At 43.0% G+C, this 21,973-nt stretch overlaps 1 protein-coding gene and 1 long non-coding RNA gene across 9 annotated transcripts in view; one reads left to right on the plus strand and one right to left on the minus strand.

Annotated features, from left to right (window-relative positions):
• The window catches only part of LOC144754124 (uncharacterized), a 246,374-nt gene that overhangs the window by 151,106 nt on the left and 73,295 nt on the right, over nt 1-21,973 (plus strand). For both annotated transcript variants that reach the window (XR_013594667.1, XR_013594666.1), the window contains exon 3: nt 13,355-13,450. This is a non-coding gene — a long non-coding RNA (uncharacterized LOC144754124). The remainder of the gene's footprint in view (nt 1-13,354; nt 13,451-21,973) is intronic.
• LOC144754122 (butyrophilin subfamily 3 member A3-like) overlaps nt 1-21,973 on the minus strand; it is a 600,119-nt gene that overhangs the window by 36,908 nt on the left and 541,238 nt on the right. The window lies entirely within an intron of this gene.

Consider the following 21,973-nt stretch of genomic DNA (forward strand, 5'->3'; position numbering starts at 1 on the left):
CATTGATGGCCAGCACCGACATACACTTTTAGACACACCTCCCGCCACAAGTTCTAGAATTGCGAACTTTAGAGCTGGGGAGCTACGTTCGAATCTCGGCATCAGCTCAACATCCTGTGATTCCAGGCAAATCACTTTTTCTCCCCGTGCCTACCACAAATGAATGTGCTCTTCTGTAATGTAAATTGTGCTCATGCCATGTTGTCAAGTTCGCGCTATATAATATTGCAAGGTAAAATAAAGTAGGGAAACTTGAGTTCACACACTACTGAACGTGCACTCTTAAGTACATCAGCAGTGCACTGTGAATCGGAGCGTTTCACAGGCCTGTCACAGATAAGAAATGGTATCAAAACGAAATCCTACAAAACAATATACTACTGGCGGCAGCAATTCATACCCGGACAACGCCGGGACGGGCTGCTAGTTTACTTATAATTTTACACTCACTACACCAAAGCGCCATTGTTATTCCACATCATGCAATATTCCTTCACCACAGAATAAAGGAATAGTTGAAGTAGATAATATAGATCGTATTGTATTATAACAAAACGGGTAACAACTTACTGAATAACATGTCATTAAGGTACGGCAGTATATGCCCATTAATGTAGTACAGAATGTCCCGTACAGAATGTCCCCTTGACTGTACTTCCGGGTGTAGCCAACTTTGTACCGAATATGACCACCATCTCTGTGCTTCTGTTCTACAAAATATGCAATGATTGTAGTACAGAATATGCAATAAGTGTATTATAGAATGTTCTTGCTTCCCTACCGAATTAGGCTATTGTACTGCAGAACATGTCATAATTTCACTAAAGAATAAGGCTATTAGTGCACTGTAGAATGGGCATTAATGTAATGATGTTTCGTACTATGGTATATGTTCATTATCGCACTACAGAATGGTCCCATGACTGTACTCTACAGAATATGGTATAAGTGTACTACTAATGCAATCACTCTCCTACAGGAAAGAGGCCACAACTGTGCTAGAGACTATGCCATCATTTCACTTCAGAGAATGGCTATTATTGCCCTACAGAATAGGCATTAATGCACCGCAAAACATGCTGGTATCCTACTGTAGTATATGTGCATTATTGTACCACAGAATGTTCCCATGGCTGTACTGGAGAATGTAGCCATAGCTGTATAGAAGTTGAGTATCGGCTAATACCATCAATCAAATATTCGTTATCTATACTATCATCCCACTCAAATGTGCTTAAACAATCAGAGATGACGGCACCAGACAGATACACAAAAATAACCACACGTGCAGAAAGGCAAACAAGAGACAATCAGACATTTAATTACATTACAAATGGAAACTCTGTCAGACAAGCATTTAGACACTGCCACAGAGGCAAACAAAGTCATGGTGGTGCCATTTTAGCACACAATGAAGCTAGACACAAAGATCCAGACGGATGCAATCACACAGAGACAGTGTACACACTGTAACAGACACACAAACACGTCACAGCCAGAAAAACCGTGAATCGGTTATATCCCAAGAAATACATTAATATGTAAGTAAGGACAATGTTAGCTACCCAAGAGAACTGCTCTCCTCATGGCTATTAAGTAGTTTGGAAACTACTGCAATTGTCTTCTTTGTATAGCTGAATTTTATATTTAATCACATAGTAAAATTTATTTTTTATTTTGTATAGTAATTTTGAAATTAATGATGCTTTAAAATGTTAATTTTACGAGTATGTTTTACTTGGTGATGTAAATTATCATAAATTGATCGAATACATGACTTACTCTTAATATGCATAAACAACACACACAATGGCACAGTGGTATACAAGTCAATCAGATGTACATACAGCACAGAACCAAAGTGACACACAGCAAAGACAGAGTGTCACACAATACATACACAATGACATAAAACATGCACATGGTGACACCGCAGCATACAGCACAGATACAGTGCAACACAGATCAAAAGCACAATGATATAGCACAGATAACAGTCGCACAACACACAGTACAGGGCAGGCGCATAGCGGTACAAAGCACATAAGTCATGACGTGCAGCACGGACAGCGATGGACACCAAACAGCACAGGGATGCAGCAGAGGCCACATCACAGCAAAACACACATCTGTGGCATGCACACACCTGTTGCTGCCAAAGACACCACTGTCACAATAACATCTAACACACCCAGGGGCATATTACCAAGGAATAGCGATATTTATCGCTAAATGCGCTTAGCGTTTTTTTTTTATTGTTGCCTATCGCTGGACATGTTAGTGGAGAAAACATGCTATTAGCAAGGTTTTTCTCCGTTGTGCTAAAATATCCAGCGATAGCGGCGAAATGCGTGAATATCGCTGAGAATACAGCGATATTCACGCATTAGCGACGAAATGCTCTTAGCCATGTTATCCATCTCCCATTGGATAACATGGCTAAGAACTGGTCTGGGCAGGTGTTAGTATTTGAAGATATTCACGCTTAGCGCAAATATTTCCATCGCTACGCCTGCCTTGCTAATAGGCGATAGCGACGTTAGCGACTGCTTTCAGTCGCTAACTGGTTGGGTACGCCCACTTTGCATGTCATTAGCGATAAACAACGCTGACATGCAAAGCGGGCCCCAAACCGCTCGCTATCACCTACAAGCTGTCGCTAACATCAGTTAGCGACAGCTTGCTAATGGGGCAATAGAATCATCGCCGCTTAAAGCGGTGATATTTGCCTATGGCCCTGCTTGATAATATGCCCCCAGGAGTGTACCACAGCCACACCTTCACTACCAGACCTCCGACTGGCCTGTTCCTGCCTGTGGAAAAGATTATTAATGCTCTGGGAACATTTATCCACAGCCCCGGTCTGTTACTGCCTGTGAAAATGATTCCTGGGAACATCTCAGCACCTGGTCCTGTCTGTGGAAATGATTCATCCTGGTTCTGCGCTGCACAGTGGAGTGGAGTGACCGTGGGCGGCCATGCTGGGCGCAAATCACATTTTGATGGTGGGAATGCGGGGTCAGGGGTGGAAGTCATTATGGCCTCCATGCTGCACTTCTTCCCTCCCTCTGAGATGTCTCTCTCCCTGCTCTCTCACAAGCAGGCTACATATATATAGCTTTTTTTCTTCTCAATGTTCAGCCATGAATCCGATGCACAGAAGCCGTGCTGCTGTGCAACAGGGCGACAAATATTGCAAAAGGCTATAGCTTGTTTCTTCTGAACCGATTGACGTAACACTAGGTTTTCTGCCTGGGGCAAAACAGCCGCTGCTATTTTCCTTTTTCTAAGCTCGCCTCCAGTGGGAAGGTCAGCCATTTACAGAAGGGAGCCGTCTACTTGCTCGATGCCTGTCCAGAAACATGGGAGACCCTTACATTCAAGATGTGCTTGTAGAAAGGCTGTGTGTTACCATGCGTCTCCCGAACTCATTTCTTTCTTGTAATAATTGACAACGATTCCACATGCCATGAATAGTGTTTGCTACGTTTCTTTTTTTTCTGCACAGCCCATCAGATTAGGCCCCAATCTGATGGTATGTGCAAAACAATTCATTGGGCATGTAATTTACTTTCGTTGGCTGCGGCCACCCCATGCAGCCCCCGAGAGGCTGAGGCAGCAATCACAGTAGGCCGCGATTGTAGGAGAGTAGGGTCTGCTTTTTATGGTCACCCCCACTTTTTGCTGTGATTCTCTGGTTTTTCGACTTTAGTGTGGCTGTGGGCCTGCTAATCAGACCCACAGCCCAGCTGTTCTCTCTCTAAATTGATACAATGTACTTTAGGTACATACCTGATTGGGTTTTGGGTCACCTTAGTGAGCCCCTGTATAGTGTACCATAGGTACCCAGGGCATAGGTGCATCCAAGGCCTACCAGGGGCTGCAGCATGTATTATGCCACCCCTGACTGGCCATCTAAACTGACACCACAGGCGGATCACTCAGCTTGGGTAAGGTGGTGTAATCACCCCTTACTTAGATATAGTATATCTATATCTACCTTATATATAGACACATAGTAACTCCTATGGCAGGCCTTAACAATCCTGGAGGCAGAGTGATTGGTTTTATGTGAGAGGGTGCCCTAGCATGAGCTGAGCCCATCTGCAGCTTTCGGAACCATCTCTTTATAGCTGCACTATATATAGCCATACCATATACTCTTAAGTGCATTATAATCCTCACGGTTAATGCTAACTTTGGTTTGGCTTTATCAAAACATGTCGTGTAATGTGTCAAACACTTTGAAATACTACCACCCCCCCCCCCCCCGCCCCCACCTGTTCTGGTGGTGGGGGTAGCATTCTACCCTTCTAGAGGGAAAAGGCATGTAAGTTACTGCTTTACCCGGTTAAAGTTAAACAGAGCCCCAGCATCACAAAATGGATGCTGCTGCCACAGACACGAGTCTGACCTGCTACTGGACAAAACTCCAGCAAGGGAGACCTGGACAATAGGTTTCCTGTCAAGGGAGGTGCTAGAAGTGTATTGGGGAAGGGTGGGTTGAATGGAAAGATGCTTTTCCAGACATTGCCTGGGGCACACAAGGTGCTACATGCATAGCCCGGTTCAAACCAGTTGCTTGGGCACTCCATCCCCGCTCTGACGTGAAACTGGACAAAGGAAAAGGGGTGTAACCATCCCCTTCCCAGGTCCACCCATAGGAGGGTCCTAGCAGGTAATTAAGCCCCTAAAATCAGTATAAAGATAGGAGCTGTGTCTACAGACTTTAGATTATCCTGGAATTAAACTTGATATGAAACTCTTGGACCTTTGACGTTCTATATCGACTAGAAGACTGAAGACATCTTCCTTGTGGTCAAGGAGTGACCACCCTGTGCAAACAGGCACCACCAGTAACTTCCCGTTTTGCATTGTCGACGCTCCTGCCGGAACCCGAAGACTCAGTGACTCAGGAACTGGACTTCCAGACTTCTCCGACTCTGATCCACATTCACAGCAAAGCTGAGACCCATGGCGGACACGAGAGACGTGGGACCGGACACCCTGGACTTCCTGCATTTTGCTAACTGCTCGACTCCTGAGGTTCCCTCACAGTTGTGCATTGGGGTATGAGAAGCCCCAGACCCGAGCGCCATTTGCAGCAAAGCTCAGCCCTCCACACTCCACTAGTGCTGTGTGGGGCCTGCTCCTGAATTTCAGCTCAACGGGTCTTCCCGGTTGCTAGCCCGCTGGCTAGTTAGCCCTCTGAAGACTTCTTTTTGAATTTACACCACTGGCCTGGTTGATTCATAATCCTCATCAGCCAGGCTATCTTGATTCCAGTGGTCGCTTGTACCGCTTTGTTTGCCATAAGTTGGCAGGGTATGCTCAGACATGAGTCCCTTGCTCACTTTGCCACTGGATTCAAGCAAGCCTGGCTGAAGATGGCTGTAATGCCAGAAACCGGTCCTAGGAAGCTTCTTTCCAGTCCAGGGAAGGCATGGCTTGGCAGTTCGGAGCTGGACTGTTCCCATGAGGCACAGGGTCAGACTGATTTGCATATGGCCATGTCTGAACTGGGGTGGCAGAGTGGGCTAAAGAAGGGTGATGGATTAAACCCAGATCTGTTGACTGGGTGTGAGTGTTTGATTGGTTCAGATGCTCCGTCCATCACCACCCCTTTTTGTACCGAGAGTAACCAACAGCCACTCCATGGTACACAGAACTTGTCAGTACACTGCAATATATGTACAGAGTGAAAGACCTATGAGGAGGTGGTACTGAGTGACCGTTACTCCATGGTTTACTGTATCTGTCAGTACACTGTATTAATGTTGATATTAGAAAAATCGGTGCTGATGTGCACAATGATACGTGTGTATATAAGTGAATCTGCATCTCTTTTTTCTAATTCACCTTTCATGAACTCTCCATCAATCCTGACTCAGAAGTAAGTGGTCTAGCAAGTTCCGAGGCCTAGGTCTACGATTCCTGGTTGACAGGTCACAGGTGGAATGTCACGTAGCCAACAGACAAACGTGTGAACATGGAACTCAGATCAATCCCACAGATGGGCGCAGCGACACCACAATGGTCCGGGGAGATTTTCCCCAATAGAGCACACATGGCCGGAGGGGGCATTTGTTCCTAGAACACCTTAAAGTCAGATTCCACTGTTGCAGGGAATCTGCTCTATGACAAAACTATGCTTGAGACCATAGAACATCAGTACGTAGGGACAGAATCACCATGCAACCTCAGTATCTATAAGCCGAGTGCCTCACTTGAACTCCTATAGATACTAGAGAAACACATGAATTGGCACCCCCAGAAAACAGCACGCTCGACCATCTCTGGAATCGCAGTAACAGGACACATCCTTTCGCTCACTTGTACTTGTCCACAATGAGATAGTAAGGAGCCATGAGGAAAGTTTTGAGTATTTATTCAAACTATCGTGCTCTGAAATGCAGCTTACTTGCCACAATTAGAAAACAAGCGAATAATAAAAATACTGTCAGCATGGTTAATAATCAACGTACTGTGAAAATCCCTATCAGTTTATAGGACAGAGTACCCTAACTCCCCTACCTTAGCATACACAGATGGATTCTCTACATCTCAGCAGATGCAGTGCTCTTGTCTAAGAACTCTCTATCCATGTGTCTCTTTGTAGCTCATGTACTCATCTATATGCTAGGTCATGTTGCACATAAACAACAGCTGCATTCTTGTGTTATGTGCAGGTGCTAGAGTCTGGCTAGAACGAATAACAATTAACATTGTTTGACCTTGTCGGTGGTGCTGAGACTAAATCCCAGGAAAAGAACAGAATGCGAAAACATATGCAGGTTTCGTGTGAAGGTACAATGTGACACTAAGGCAGGCGTGTTTTTTGTAAAATGTGCAAAAGAAAATAAGGCCTACAACATGCGCAATTAGGCTTATATTGGTAAAACTACAAGGGGCCATGCAGGGAACACATGACACCACATGTAGTTAGGGACACTTAGAACACAACACACACAGTACACGGAGTGATCACGCACCCTCCATGCTGGACATCTGGACATGTAACCCATTGGTTCTCAATGTGTCCACGCAAGGCCTCAGCCCACCCGGATTTGTTATCAGGGACCTTTTTTACGACACAAATACAACTGCCCACATTCTTTTACCTAAAAAGGAATGCTGATACTGTTTTATGATGACAGGAAAATGTATAAAACTGTGTTCAGAACAATTGTTCTTTGAGGCAGTCAAAGACCTTTTTCTGACGTTGTGTCCCAGCCAAAGTGTTTGATTAAGCCAACTGTTTGCCAAACGCCTCCTCTCTTTAATTCTTTCAAGGTAAATTCCCATTTCAGCAACATTTGGTGAGCAAAATAGGAACTGATTGGTACCACAAACCCACCTGCAGCCGAAGGAAAGGGACACCGCCCCAACTGATTCACATTTGAGCAGAAAGGAAGGTGAGCAGACGCCACAGTTGACTGGAAGTTTAATCTGCATGTCGGAGGTCCATCCTTAAGCCATTGTCAGAGGGTAAGAGACTACATCAGAGCCTTGGATCCAGCAATTGGTGCATGTCAAACTAGGGGGAAGCATGAAAATTGAACCTGAGCGCCCTGCCACTGAAATAAATCTGGCATAGCACCCGCTCCATGTGTTTCCAATTGAGTAGTCGCATGAAGGCCTCAGAGGCGTTCTGGTGCAGGTCACTTTTTTCGATAGTTAGCAAGGCTAGGAAAGGTAAAAGTATTGTTCACTTGGACCACTGGGCATCATACAGATGGCACACATGGCCCTGGGTGTGTTACAGGGTTGAGGTTCTTTGTTTGAAATGCTGGGCGTCATACAGATGGTATGCTTGACCCCTGAGTGTGATACAGAGTTGAGGTTGTTCGTTTGAACTGCTGGGCATCAAACAGATGGTATGCTTGTCCCTTAAGTGTGATACAGTGAATGTGTTGTTCGATTGGACCACTGTGCATCATACAGATGGTACACTTGTTCCCTGGGGGTGATACAGGGTTGAGGCCTCACTGCTTGGACGGCTGGGCGTCATACAGATTGTACACATGGGCCCTGGTTGTGATATAGGGATGGCACTTTAATCTTACTTTTTAGTCTAAAGGGGTTTTCTCAGTGCTACTGGTTTCTAAACACTGTTGACATCTGAAATAAGTGAGAGGATTTGTTCACACACACAGATTGTATGCACAACCCCTGGGTAAGACTATCCTTGAGAACATTTCAATGATTCGGAGCGTTGTTGATTACACTGCAAAGGCCATCGTTGGCAATTGTCCCTTTCGTTTCGGACATCTGAAGTATTAAATACTTGTTTCACTCTCTGTGCATCTCTTAATTTATGGGGTTTTGTGGCATTCTGAGATGCCTGATGCCAGGTGCTTTAGAATGCTATGATGTCTTGCATGATGATCTGGATTGTGAGCAGGCAGTTGAAGCTTCCTGTTAGTGCTGTTAAGAGGTCTGAGCTGGATGGGATCCATTTGAGAAATAAACATCATTCTTGACATAATAAGAAAAGAAACACCAGTGCACTTCCAAAACAGTCTCTTTGATCCTTTCGCTATTTTAGCTTTTCATCAATAATCCAAGTCTTTGGTCAAGCAGTCAATTTCACAGACACCAGATGTTGTGGAAATTTCAAGCCTTTATTTGTTTCAATTTATGGTCCACAGCCGACGCGCGTTTCGCCCCCTTCGGGCTTTCTCAAGGCTTTGTGTTGTGTGCAAGTAATCCTCAATTCCAATATATATGTACACTTTTTGAGATAATACTCATAACATTTTATCCAATCGATCTAAAACATAAACTTAGTCTGAGACTTCATTAATGTTGTTGCAGGATCCTAATGTTTTCTTAAATCGTCTGTCTTAGTGTGGAGCCATGTTACGTTCCACAATCTCAGCACCGGGTTGCAGGGACGGCGTACACGGTAGACTAAGACTCGTGCTGAGATTGTGGAACGTAACATGGCTCCACACTAAGACAGTTTATGGGAAAATTGATACCACGATTTAAGAAAACATTAGGATCCTGCAACAACATTAATGAAGTCTCAGACTAAGTTTATGTGGACCATAAAGTGAAACAAATAAAGGCTTGAAATTTCCACAACATCTGGTGTCTGTGAAATTGACTGCTTGACCAAAGACTTGGATTATTGATGAAACGCTAAAATAGCGAAAGGATCAAAGAGACTGTTTAGGAAGTGCACTGGTGTTTCTTTTCTTATTGTGGGGACTTCAATTCTGAACGGACGTTTGGGAAGGGGGTCGTGTTTTGATGCCCAAGGTGGATGTGCATCTAATGCCAAGCAGCACTCCGTATTGTTTAGTGTGTATGACATTGTATTGATATATTATTATTGAGAACTAAGGTTGATGTGCGAATCAAAATAGCAAATCCACCATTCTTTCTGTTGAAATATCATTCTTGACATACCAAAGACTACTTTCAAGAGTCATCCTTACATTTGGAGACAGAGGATGGTCTCAATGGACGGATCTCAACATCACCTCTTCCATTAACAATTGGACCCACTACCTTATTTCATCTCTACAAGCCTAAGGTACTTTCCCTATTTTCAGCACTAATTCCGGACAATTTTTTGAGATACAAGAGACAATAGCCACATATATTTTAGAGACAGCACTTGGATTGAAGGCTAAACCTCATAGCAGTCGATTTTCTAATATCTTAATCTGCACAGAATTTAATTAACTATCTTTATTATATTTAAAAGAAAATTCAGACTGTGATTTTCTCTATTTATGCCAAATTAACAACAGTCTCAAGTTACAGTCTCAAGTTCGAAGTGAAAGCCAACCGTACAACTGACTCTATTCTACCATTACAGTTGAAGGTTCATGTGTCTTTTCACTCGAAAATCTGTTTATTCTCCAGTTTATGCTGAATGTTTAAATTCTATTTTGAGCTGTCTCCACACAAGGGAAAGCGAGGATGTACTTGCGAATTCGCATTTCCAAATGCTGTTAACTAGCGTCATTCAACATTTTTAAATAACGCTTACCTCAAAGCCAACTTCATTTGTCTGGTGCGAACGTTGTATTCTTTTGAGCGAGCGAGTTATTTTCCTCAAGTAAGCTGGCTCTTCAGCGTCCGGAATGCTGCTTTTGTCTTCATCTTCCTGCCTCCTGCCCGTCATTGCTGTGGTGCATTCTGGGACGCATCGGACATCACCACGTGTAGCACGTCGACGTGGTGGCCATTTTGGGGTTGCTAAGCAACTTGCCCCCCACACAAAAACTTCGGCAAAGCATCGGCAACAATAAATTATTGACGTAAAGAAGCCGAAACTACAGCACAGCGCAACAAAAGATCGGTGAAATTAAAAAGACAAGTAACACAACGATCGACACAGATAAGTTTCCACAAATTGACTAGAAGTTTGTAGTTGGAATTATAGAATTTCAAAACAACAGCAAATCAAATGTTGGTGTATCTTCTCAGTGATACACACACTATCTCATGGAATTTAACCTTATTTTTTTTTTATTCCAATATAATTTTATTGGAGTAAATTTTTGACATATACAGATACAAGGAAGGCATTTGTCACAATTCTTGGCTTCTCCGACATGTATACTGTATCATTTGTGTCGTTTGTGGTGGAGCACGAGAGAGAAGAAGAACGAAAGAGTGAAAGAGGGAGAAGAAGGGGGGGGTTATCGCCCCAAGTGAGCATCCAAGGCCGCCCACATTTCACCTCTGGCCTTGTGGTTTGCGGCTTGGTGATTGGCCGTGATGTTGTCTGCTCCTCTTAGGAATGTTATCCAGTTGAACCAACGTTTGAACGTAGCTTTGCTCGTGTTTTTTCCAGTTCCCTAGAACTGTTTTGGCGGCCGCCGTTAGCAGGACATCAACTAGTTCTCGGTTCTCTTTGGAGTCGAGCTCCGTGTCAAGGAAGGCCATGGTTATGCCTGCTAGGCCTCGTTGTATGCGGCAGCCTGTGATCGTGTCAATGAGGTTGTATACTTTATGCCAGAAAGACTTGACCTTGGGGCATTCGTATAGGACGTGGGCCAGGTCTCCCCTAGCTTTGTGACAGTTCCAGCAGGTATCGCTGTCCCAAGCTCCTACTGTTTCTAGTTTGGCCGGGGTCCAGTGTAGTCTGTGTAGTAGCCAGTATTTAGTTTGTGCCAGTTGTGGGGTTACCTTGTTTTTGGAAGCAGAGGTCCATAATCTGGCCCTATCGTTCTCGTTCAGTGGTTTCTGTACCTCCCCTTCCCAGAATGTCAGTGTTTTGTTGTTTAGTGTTGTGGTGCGTGGAGTAATGAGTTTGTAAATGTGGGCGGTTTGGTGGCCTAATTTGTTTAGATTTTGTGAGAACTCTATGATGGTTGGTTTGTGCTTCGAGAGGTTAGCTTTTGTGAGGGCTGCCTTGATTTTGAGGAAGACGTAGAACTCCTTGTTTGGGAGTTTGTGCATGCGTTGCAGGGCCTCCAACGTGAGTGGATTGTTGCCCAGCCCTAGTTGAGTTGGTGTCGTGATGCCGCTGCTGTACCACTTTTTGTTTTCCAGTGTCCTCCCTTTGTATGTTATCTTGGAGTTGTACCATATTGATTCCCATTTGGAGCCTTTTATGCTGACTCTGAGTACCTTGTCTACCCTTAGTAGCGCCATCTTTGTGTTCCTGATGATTGCATTCTTTGCCTCAGGGTGCTTATTGGCTGTTAGCGCCATGATTGGATCTGCCCCCCCCCAGGATGCCTCTTTCAAAGTCGAGCCAGACCGGCACATACTCTGGTGTCCGGGAGATCCAGTGTATGCCTTGTTTTGCTATGCAGGCCGTCTGGAAGGCCTTGTAGTTCGTAAGGTTTAGCCCCCCTTGGTCTTTCTTGAGTCTAAGCTTTGATAGGCTGATTCTGGCCCTTTTGCCCCCCCAGAGGAATGAGTTGATTGCTTTATCTAAATTTTTGTGAAAATCTGAGGTCAGGGTTAATGGCAGCATGCTCAGCAGATAGTTTAGCATTGGTGTGATCATCATCTTGATCGACTCTATTCGTCCCCACCAGCTGATGAATTTGGGGCTCCAAGCTTTTGGCTTGCTCCTGATCTTCCTCAGCATCGCCTCCTCGTTGTGCTCTAGGGTCGTCCTGAGGTCTCTACCGAAGAGGAGGACCAGGTACTTCAGGGGTTTTGTTTGCCACGCAAGTCTGGACGTACCTAGGACCGACCTTGTTGTGTGGCAGTTCATCGGTTTACACTCTGATTTATCGCGGTTTAGCTTATATACGGAGACCTGCGCGTACTCCTCAATAGTGTGCATCAGGGCCTCTATTGATGTTTCTGGGTCGCATGTGGTGGTGATCAGGATATCATCGGCATAGGCAGCCAGTTTAAAGGCCTGTCCCCCTACTTGTATACCTGTTATTTGCGGGTTGTTCCTGATCATTATAAAAGTGTATCATTACAGTCGCACACACACTTTTTAGACTACTATTTTTTTTTTTAAATAATAAGGGGAAGCATTAAGCTCTGTTTCACATGACATGTTGTAGGGTTATTTACTATCTGCTTTAAGCTTTACATTTTATTATCTCATTTCACTTGAATTTAGAGAGTATTTTGGTGTATTTCTTTCATTGCTTTAGCCTGGTTACTATTTTTCCATTATTGTATAACTTTATTTTTCATTTTTTTTAAAAAGAGGAAAAACCAACAACATGCAAAAAGTCACTGCACCTCCATTTTTTTTGTCATCTCCAGGAGACCCACCTAATAACTGGCAAAAATGGCGTAAGGTCTTTGAAAGATACGCACGAGTGTGCGGATCCTCATTAAGCGCAGTAAGAAAAACAGCCCTGTTTTTACATTGTTTGGGTACGGAAGGTGAAGAAGTTTTTGACCACCTTCCTGAGCTTGATGATAGTAGCCTCAAAGAATATGAAATTTGCATAGCTAAGTTAGACAAACACTATTTACCCAAGGTGAGTATGATCCTTGAGAGGTATCATTTTGGACGCAGGGCACAGTTGAAAGAAGAGTGTGTCGAAAATTATGTCACATCCCTCAGAAAGTAGGCGTCTTCCTGTAAATTTGGGGCAACCTTAGATGAAAGGATACATGATCAGTTCATGCTGGGTTGCGGCATTGAACGTGTCAGGGAAGAACTCTGGCAAAAGGATGATCCAAATTTAGAGGATGTGATTGTAATTTCAAAGAGAATTGAGCACTCTCTCAAATGTGTTGATGTTATAAAGAAAAATAGGGAGTGTAAAGAGAAAGGCTCTGTTCAAATTGTCAAAACTGTTCCCCCAGTGAGCTCAAACCATAAAGAAGCCACAAAAAGTACTGTATCTAAAGAACTTTTTAAAAAATTTGATTTCACAAAAGTAAAATGTTTTTGTTGTGGCAGAATGGGTCATCTTGCAAATGACAGAGCATGTCCTGGTTGGAAGACCATGTGTACTAAATGCAAAAAGAAAGGACCATTTCACAGCTATGTGCAAAGGTAAGAATTACAAAGGTAGAGTTAATGAAGTGTTTTATGATATTGATGACACATGTGAATCTCAAGAAAATGTTGATTGTGGCAAATTCAAGTACAAGTGGTTCAAAATGCGGAAGGAAAGAATTGTCCTATGGATCAAATTTTAGTTGAGGGAAAACCCACTAAAGTTCTTTTTGACTCAGGTGCTAAATAACCATCATTTCAAAATAATTTTACATCAATGAAATACAAGGCAAAGTTAAAAATGTTAAGCCATATATAAGACCTTTTGCATTTGGGGGAGAACCCATTAAACTATTTGGGTATTTCTGGGGTTTGATTGACTATAAACAAAGGTTAGCTAGTGCAAACGTTTATATTTCACCAAAGGGTGACAACATTTTGAGCTGGTTCCACCAAAGAGGTCTAGGTGTGATGTTAGATCCAAATTCATCACCACCCATCATTTAAAAAAATGATTTCAGATCAAGTGTGAGTTCTGTTGTAAGTGAAAATTGTAATTTGGAGTTCTCTGATCATTTGAAATGTAAATTTCCCAAAGTTTTTTCAGAAAAATTAGGATGTCTCAAAGGTTATGTACATCACATTCGTTTGCATAACAACGTCAAACCTGTATGTAGCAAAGTTCGCAATATTCCTGTTATGGTTAGGGAACAAGTAAAGAAGGAGTTAGAATGGCTAAAAAATGAAGGTATTATTGAAGATGTTGAAGCTACCCAATGGGTCGCTCCGGTGGTCGCAGCCAAAAAAGGGGATGGTTCTCTTCGTCTATGTGTGGACCTTCAAGAATTGAATAAAAATGTAGTGGTGGATAGATACCGCTTCCAAAACTCAATGATATGTTGATGTTATTGAAGGGACTAAACTTTTCAGTACTATAGATTTAAGGTCCGCATACCATCAGATCAAATTAGATGAAAGCTCAAAGGACCTAACAGCATTTCTTAGCCCTTTTGGTACATTTTGGTTTGCAAGACTACCTTTTGGTCTTGTATCAGCTGCCTCAGTGTTTCAAAGAGCTCTAGAAAATGTTTTGAGAGAACTTGTAGGTGTAAGAGTCTACCAAGATGATATCTTGATCTTTGGGAAAGATGACAGTGACCGTGATGAGAAACTTTTTAAGGTGTTAGATAGAATGAATGAATTCAATCTAACAGTAAAAATTGAAAAATGCAAATTCAGGAAGAGTTCAATGGAATATTTAGGCCATACCATTTCAGAAGGTGGTGTCTTACCTAAAGATAGTTTGATTGCGACTATACAGAAGATGGCCCCTCCCACTAACAAATAGGAATTAATGAGTTTCCTAGGCAAGACAGAGTATTATAGTAAATTTATAGGTGGATTTGCTTCTTTTTGTGTTCACATGACGTCTTTACTCAGAAAAGGGTGTGAATTTCTAAGTGGAAGAGGAAGAGATGTGGCGCCGTGGCTAGGGCGACTGACTCCGGAATCTGGGGATCACGGTTCGATCCCCGGCACTGGTGGCAGATTAGCCCAGCACCATGTGACTCTGGGCAATAGCTTGCTTAATCTTCCCGACGGCCCCCAGCGCCTAGAGACCCTTACGGGTGATTGTGCGCTTTACAAATGCGGATTATATATTTTCTATGGGATGATAAATGTGAACAGGAATTTTGTAGTATTAAGGAAAAGTTCAAAGCTGCTCCTAGATTATGTAGTTTTGACCCAAAAAAGAAGTCCATTTTGATTACAGATTCAAGTCTAAAAGGGCTTGTTGCAGTGCTTGTTCCAAGATATGATTCTCAAGAACGTGTTATACGCTTCTTTTCAAGAAGTTTACGAGGTGCTGAGTTTCGGTACTTAGTAGTGTGAAGGGAAGCCCTTGCAGTGTATTGGTCAGTTAAAAAATTGAAGACTTTTCTTTGGGGCATTGAGTTTGAGGTTAGGACTGACCACAAGCCTCTGTGTGAGATTTTTACTAAGAAAGGCATTGATGCTGTTTCAAGTCGAATAACAAAACGGGTTGTTGGTTTGCAAGAGTATAATTTTGACATCAAATACTTTCCTGGTGTAGAAAATAAAGTGGCTGATGCTTTGTCTAGACTAGTTATTATAGATGAATTGGACGACAATGATGACCTTCAACAAAATGATGAAATGGTTTGTGCGATTGATGAGAGCATAATTGATAAGGTTAAATGGGAAAATGCCCTATCTGAAGATGGGATTTTGACAAAAGTTCTACAGAACATTAATATGGGTTGGAAGGGTAAACCCAAGGATGATGAGAACATGGAGAGATATTGGCACGTAAGAGAACAATTGTCTGAGAGTGATGGTTTGCTTTTCAGAGGTTTGAGGTTAGTTCCACCTCTTTCCATTAGAGAAGAACTTATCTCACTAGCTATTATGACACATCAAGGCATTTCTAAGACAAAAGAAGCACTCAGAATGTCATATTGGTGGCCAGGGATAGATTTACATGTGGAACGCAAAATAAGAGATTGTGTTGAGTGTGCTCTGACTGAGAGAGTTGCTAAACCAAAGGTTCAATCCATGATCATTAGAGATAGACCTAATGCACCTTGGAAAGAGGTTGGGCTTGATATTCTTGGCCCAATACAATCTTCTGGTTCTGAATGGTATGTTTTTGTATTAGTTGATTTTTTTTCAAGGTGGCCTGAAATAGGCATCACTAGAGGCACTGAAACCAAACATGTCATTTCATTTTTAGAAAAGCTATTTGCCAGGGAAGGCATACCCTCAACTGTGCTTACAGACAATGGTGTCCAATTTGTATCCAGAGAGATGGAGTTTTTTTTGTCTAACGAGGCTTTCAGAATCGAAGAGGCAATCGAAGAGGACGCAATATGTGGTCACATTACCAGATGGGCCCCCCGAATATCCCATTTCAACCATTCAATCCTCATTTTCAAGGCTGGATGAATCCATACTTCCAGGGACCACCACCGATGACCCATCAACACCAACCCCAAACAGGACCAAACTTTAATCCAAGGGTTCCTTTTTTAGGGGGAGGCCATGCACCTCAGAGACAAAGACGAAGAGGAGTAACATGGTCATATCAGACACACCAGGTCCAGACCAGAAGTGTCACGAAAGTGAAGGCAGGACTGAGCACAGCTCCCCCATCGTAAATTTGACAGACAGAATATTATCCTCCGATGAAACCAGAGTCCTAAACAAAGGCCTAGGCTATGTACCTACCCCCAGCCTTGACATTTTCCAAACCAAATGTGAAATATCTGAATTCTGCCGAAAATTGAAACTGAAGGCTTTCTTTTCCAACCAAGCTTTACCGACAGCAGATGGGGACACATCTTTAAGACGAAAATCAAAATTCTGTCCACTAAACTCTCAAGTACCGATGGAAATCGGCACCTTCGAACAAGCTGTGATGAAGGAATTGGATGAATTAACTGATCAAACGGTAAAACCTTTCCAGAACATAACTAAGTCAGAACAAATTGCATTGCATTGAAAAATGATGACAGTATAGTAATCAAACAAGAGGACAAAGGGGGTGGAGTAGTCCTCCTTAGCAAAGAGGGCTACAATAGGCAATGTCTAGATCTCCTTTCAGACCGCAAGTTGAATGAAATTATAACAGTTGATCCCACGCCTAGGTTACAACGAACAATCTCACTAATGGTTGAGGAAGCTACAACCAACAATTGGATTTCAAAAAAAGAAGGAGAGTTCCTGGAGACAAAAACTCCAAGGATACCCTACTTTTACTCCCTCCCTAAAACCCACAAGGCACGTCATCCTCCGCCCGGAAGACCGATTGTCTCCGGCATTGGGTCTTTGTTGGAACCTCTCTCTCAATTTGCTGACGAATACCTAAAACCGTTAACACAACAGACTCCAACATACCTAAAAGATACGAGGGACCTTCTTAACCAGCTGACGCAAGTAATCTATTCAGAGAGCAAAATGATCTTGGTAGGGCTTGATGTAGAGAGCCTCTACACAAGTTTGCCACAAGAAAAGACCCTTAACACACTAGAAACTCTTCTCCTTGACATTGAGTGGCACTACAAAACTCCACGACATTTCGTCCTGGAATGCTGCAGGCTTGCCTTAACTGAAAATTTCTTTGAGTACAATACCACCCTGTACAGACAGCGCCACGGAACTTGGATGGGCAGTACATTTGCCCCGAGCGTGGCAGGGCTATATGTTAGCAATTTTGAGAAATCGATCGTCAACAACCAACAAAATCCTTACCAGCACCAGATTTATTTCTGGAAGCGCTATATAGACGACATTCTCCTCATCTGGAAAGGCGACATGGAAAGTCTAAGAAATTTCCACACCTGGCTAAATGCACAAGATGAATGGTTGAAATTCACCTACACTGCCGATAAAAAGAACTTAGACTTCCTAGACATAACCATCTATGTCGAGAATGATCATCTCCACACCAGGACCTTTTTTAAGCCGACTGCAAAGAACAGTCTATTATCCTTTAACAGCTATCATCCACGCCCATTGCGAGAGAATCTCCCTTACAGCCAATTTCTCCGCTTGCGGAGGAATTGCAGTAAGACTGAAGAATATAAGTCCCAAGCAAACGACCTCTGCAAGAAGCTAGAAGCACATCATTACCCTGAGAAGGTCATTAACACATGCAAAAAGAGAGCCAGGAATCAAAATCGAGAAGGCTTATTGGAAACATCCATGAGAACACCGGAAGAAGATCTTCTTATCTGCGTAACAACTTACAGCCCAGTCTCGAATAAAGTTAAAAAAATCATAAATAAACACTGGAGAATACTCACCTCTGCGAACATTTCGTGGCCCAAACCACGTTTTGCTAATAAACGAACGAGGAATCTCAAAGACCTACTGATCCACACGAGACCAAAACCCCTTGTAGCACAGAATAAATTAACCTTATGGAACCTTCCACCAGTCACGGGACATTACCCTTGTGGAGCCTGCTCAGTCTGCTCATTAACTAGACCAGTTAAAGAATTACAGCTCTTACCGCATATAAAATGGTCCTTACGGAACCATACAAATTGCAACACAAGTCATGTTATATACATGATTACATGCCCATGTAATCTGACCTACATAGGCATGACGTGCAGAAAGGCAAAACAGAGAATCATTGAGCACCGAAGCAATGTCAACTGCAAAAAAGAAACGACAAAAATGGCAACACATTTCTTAGAAAAAGGCCACTCAGTGGACGACCTGAAGTGGGTGATTTTGGAAACCCTAAAAACTAAGGACCACAATGCTGAGCGTATTCTTTTTGAAAAAGAACAAAGGTGGGTTCACAGATTGGGCACTGATGTACGGGGCCTTAATGATAACATCCCATGGGTCAGCCTGAACAGATAAGAAAAAGAAATAGACAAGAGAGGTGACCAGAACACAGAGGAACACCAATTTCTACCATATCAATAAATAAGGATGACACGCCAAAATCCTTTTTTTATTGCCAGATGACTAAAAATGTAGATCACAAACGACGGAGAATATTCTAATATATTCTAATATATTCTTATGTTTATTGGCGCATATTTGGACACTACATACTGCCAAAAGACGCCATTAAAGTACAGCCTAATTACCTAGTCAATAATGTGATTTCCATGTATAACTGCTGTTCCAGCTCACAATGATTATAACAAAATGCCAAGGATGGTTTGGAGATACAGAAATTTCCACGGAGGTATAAAATATTAACATTATAATATACAACGAAGTCGAAATATATACAGAGAATCCCCCAAAATCGATAGTCTATCCACAGTGTCTATCATCGCGGAAGCATTCTTAACAGCCCTCTGTGCCCAGGAACCCTACCGGGTCCAGGATGGCAGAGTCAGCACAAAGGGCGCGGGAGGCGAGGAGCTACAGGTACGAGTGATGGGATGTATGTTGTTACAACGCAGGTTGTAACTACGCATACCTTTACCACGCGGCCGCTACAACGCAAGTCGTGGACGACTTGCGTTGGAGGGCGCGGATTTAGGATTTTTATAATTTTATATTCCAACAGCAGTCCCCGTAACAGTAGGGAAGGTGTTGGAATATACATATATAAAATTCCTTATCCCACAGCGCCCTCCAGCGCAAGTCGTGGTAACGACTTGCGTTGTAACGGCCGCGTGGTAAAAACTTCGTGGTAAAGGTTGTTTACCCGAGTGATGTCAAGGCAAAGACCGGCGTCCTAGAAGATAAGTACCTTTCCCCTTTACTAATTCCTTACCATTGTTTTTAGAAAAAGGCTCCCCTCCTAGAGACTCCCTGGTACCTGAGGAAGCATGTAATAACAGTGCAGAGGTACGTGGAGTCGCCGTTTAAAAGTATAAACAGTATGACAAGACTGAGGCTTGTTTGCGAATGCGCTATGACTGGAACTATTTTCTGACAAAAAATACACGCCAGCTTTAAATCATATGCTAGCAACAAACTTATTAGTCATTACGCTGCACCAGAATTTTGAACACAGATACACTCGACCTTAATAGACAGAGTGCACACCTACAATAAAACAGTGCACGGTGACACGTGAATAACTAGCCTCTCAGTGCCATTCACAAATGTCTAGTTAAATATGGCACCTATAAGGGAAACCATGAATTAACAATTGAACATAGATCACGATAAAGTGACAAGTTAACATATAGACATGAATAGCACAGGATGGGACTACCTGTAACACCCATCAAGAGATAGAATTTGGCGCCAGATCTTTGATAATGACTAAGAAACAAGGTGGTCAACCGGTGATTTGAGTACGTGGTTTTGACTGCAAGATGTAGTGATCGAAAAAGTATTGCCATTTTTAAATTGTACAGTAATAGAGAAATGCTCACTGTTGTCCCATGTCCCACTACCTTCCCCAAGGTTACCTACACCATTTATATTTACAGGCACTAAATTCACCTCAAAAGTGTAAAGGACTAACACGTCGCTTTGCAATTCACTTTCCACCTGGTCCTGAAGAAAGCCCACTGACCTCTCCAAGGCGAATAGGGCTGAAACATGTCGACCTTTTAAAACCTTGAAAATTGACAGTGTGAGAACCCTAATACTTCTCCTTACGCATATCCATTATATATTTTCATCATCTAACTCGAATCCAGAACAATAAATACCGCAATCTGGCTGTCCGAGTTATTTTAATCTCACAACCACCACTTATCACTGGACACTACTGCTTTTAACCTTGGGTTAACTACCTCCAGGCGGAGGCTGCATACCTACTAACCCTATGATTATGCAGACATGAGAGTAACATAGCGGAGAATCATGATATACCGCTTGGAAAACATCTACTCATGTGCATGAGGGTTTTTTACCAAGGGACGTTCCACCAACCTGTAAAATCCAGGTTAGCAGGACAAGTGATCCTCCCCCCCCCCCCCCACAACTGATTTATAAGATTATATTTCAAGGAAACTGGATGGATCACAATTAATTTCCTTCTCCCTCCTCAATGATTGAAGAGTCTTTTTTGTCTAACCATGGTATTAAACACAATAAATCTTCCCTTTATCACCCAGACACCAACGGAATGGTTGAGAGATTTAACCGTGTGTTAAAAGAAACTATAGATATGTCTAGGTCAACAGGATGTGATTGGCGTACTCAGATTTGGAAAAAGGTTGAGGGCTACAGGTTGTCACCACATGCTGTTACAAAAAGAACCCCGTTTGAACTTTTTAGGGCTAGATGTCCTAACACTTTTGTTGCACCCCTATGGGTCAATAATATGCAACCAGACAAATGTTCACAGAATTAAAAAGTAATTGGAATATGATTCAGTCCAAGAAAATTGAAGATAGGAAAAGGTTTCATGATGTAAGAAAAAGTGTAAGAATAACCTCTGTGAAAGTTGGAGACTGGGTTCTTATACAAAATCCTTCCAAGAAAAAGAGCTCATCTAAATTTTTGAAACCCATTCAAATCATTAAGATTTTCAAAAATGCTGTCAAAACTGCTGACCACCGCATTTGGAATTTGAATAGGGTGGTGGTGGTTAAGAAGGACTTTGTTCCTACCTCCAACCCAACCTCCAGGGGGCCCCCTCAGCACAGCACTTTGGCCGGAGAGCTCCTGATAGAGTCCGGAGGGGGGCCCTCCACGTACCTTGCAGGGGGGCCCCTCAAGTTTCGTTACACCCCTGACTCTCTTTTAAGATAGTGTTCCGTAGTCTGACACACAGCGTGCAGTGTTTGCTGCTGTGTTCTTGCGGCTTCCTGTACTTGACAACTCTCCTCCTGTGATATCGATCCATCAGTCTCCCCTGTGTGGAGGTGTTTGGCTACAGAGAGGCACGTGCAGCTTAGATGTGCAGCCCTCGCGCTTGTTTATTAGACCATGCTGGTCTCTGCCAATGGTCCGTAGTCCCTGGTTTATGATAATGTGGGCAATAGATGGAGGGAGCGGTTTATGGAAGTGTGAGGCATCTGGAGTCCGCAGTCCTTTCCACACACGTCTGGCTGCCCCTGAGTTGTTTTAATATTGGGCTGTGGATGGAGATGCCTCTCCGTAGAATGCACACAGGCTGTT

The sequence above is a fragment of the Lissotriton helveticus genome, chromosome 5_1 (genome assembly GCF_964261635.1).
Source record: "Lissotriton helveticus chromosome 5_1, aLisHel1.1, whole genome shotgun sequence".
NCBI lineage: Eukaryota > Metazoa > Chordata > Amphibia > Caudata > Salamandridae > Lissotriton > Lissotriton helveticus.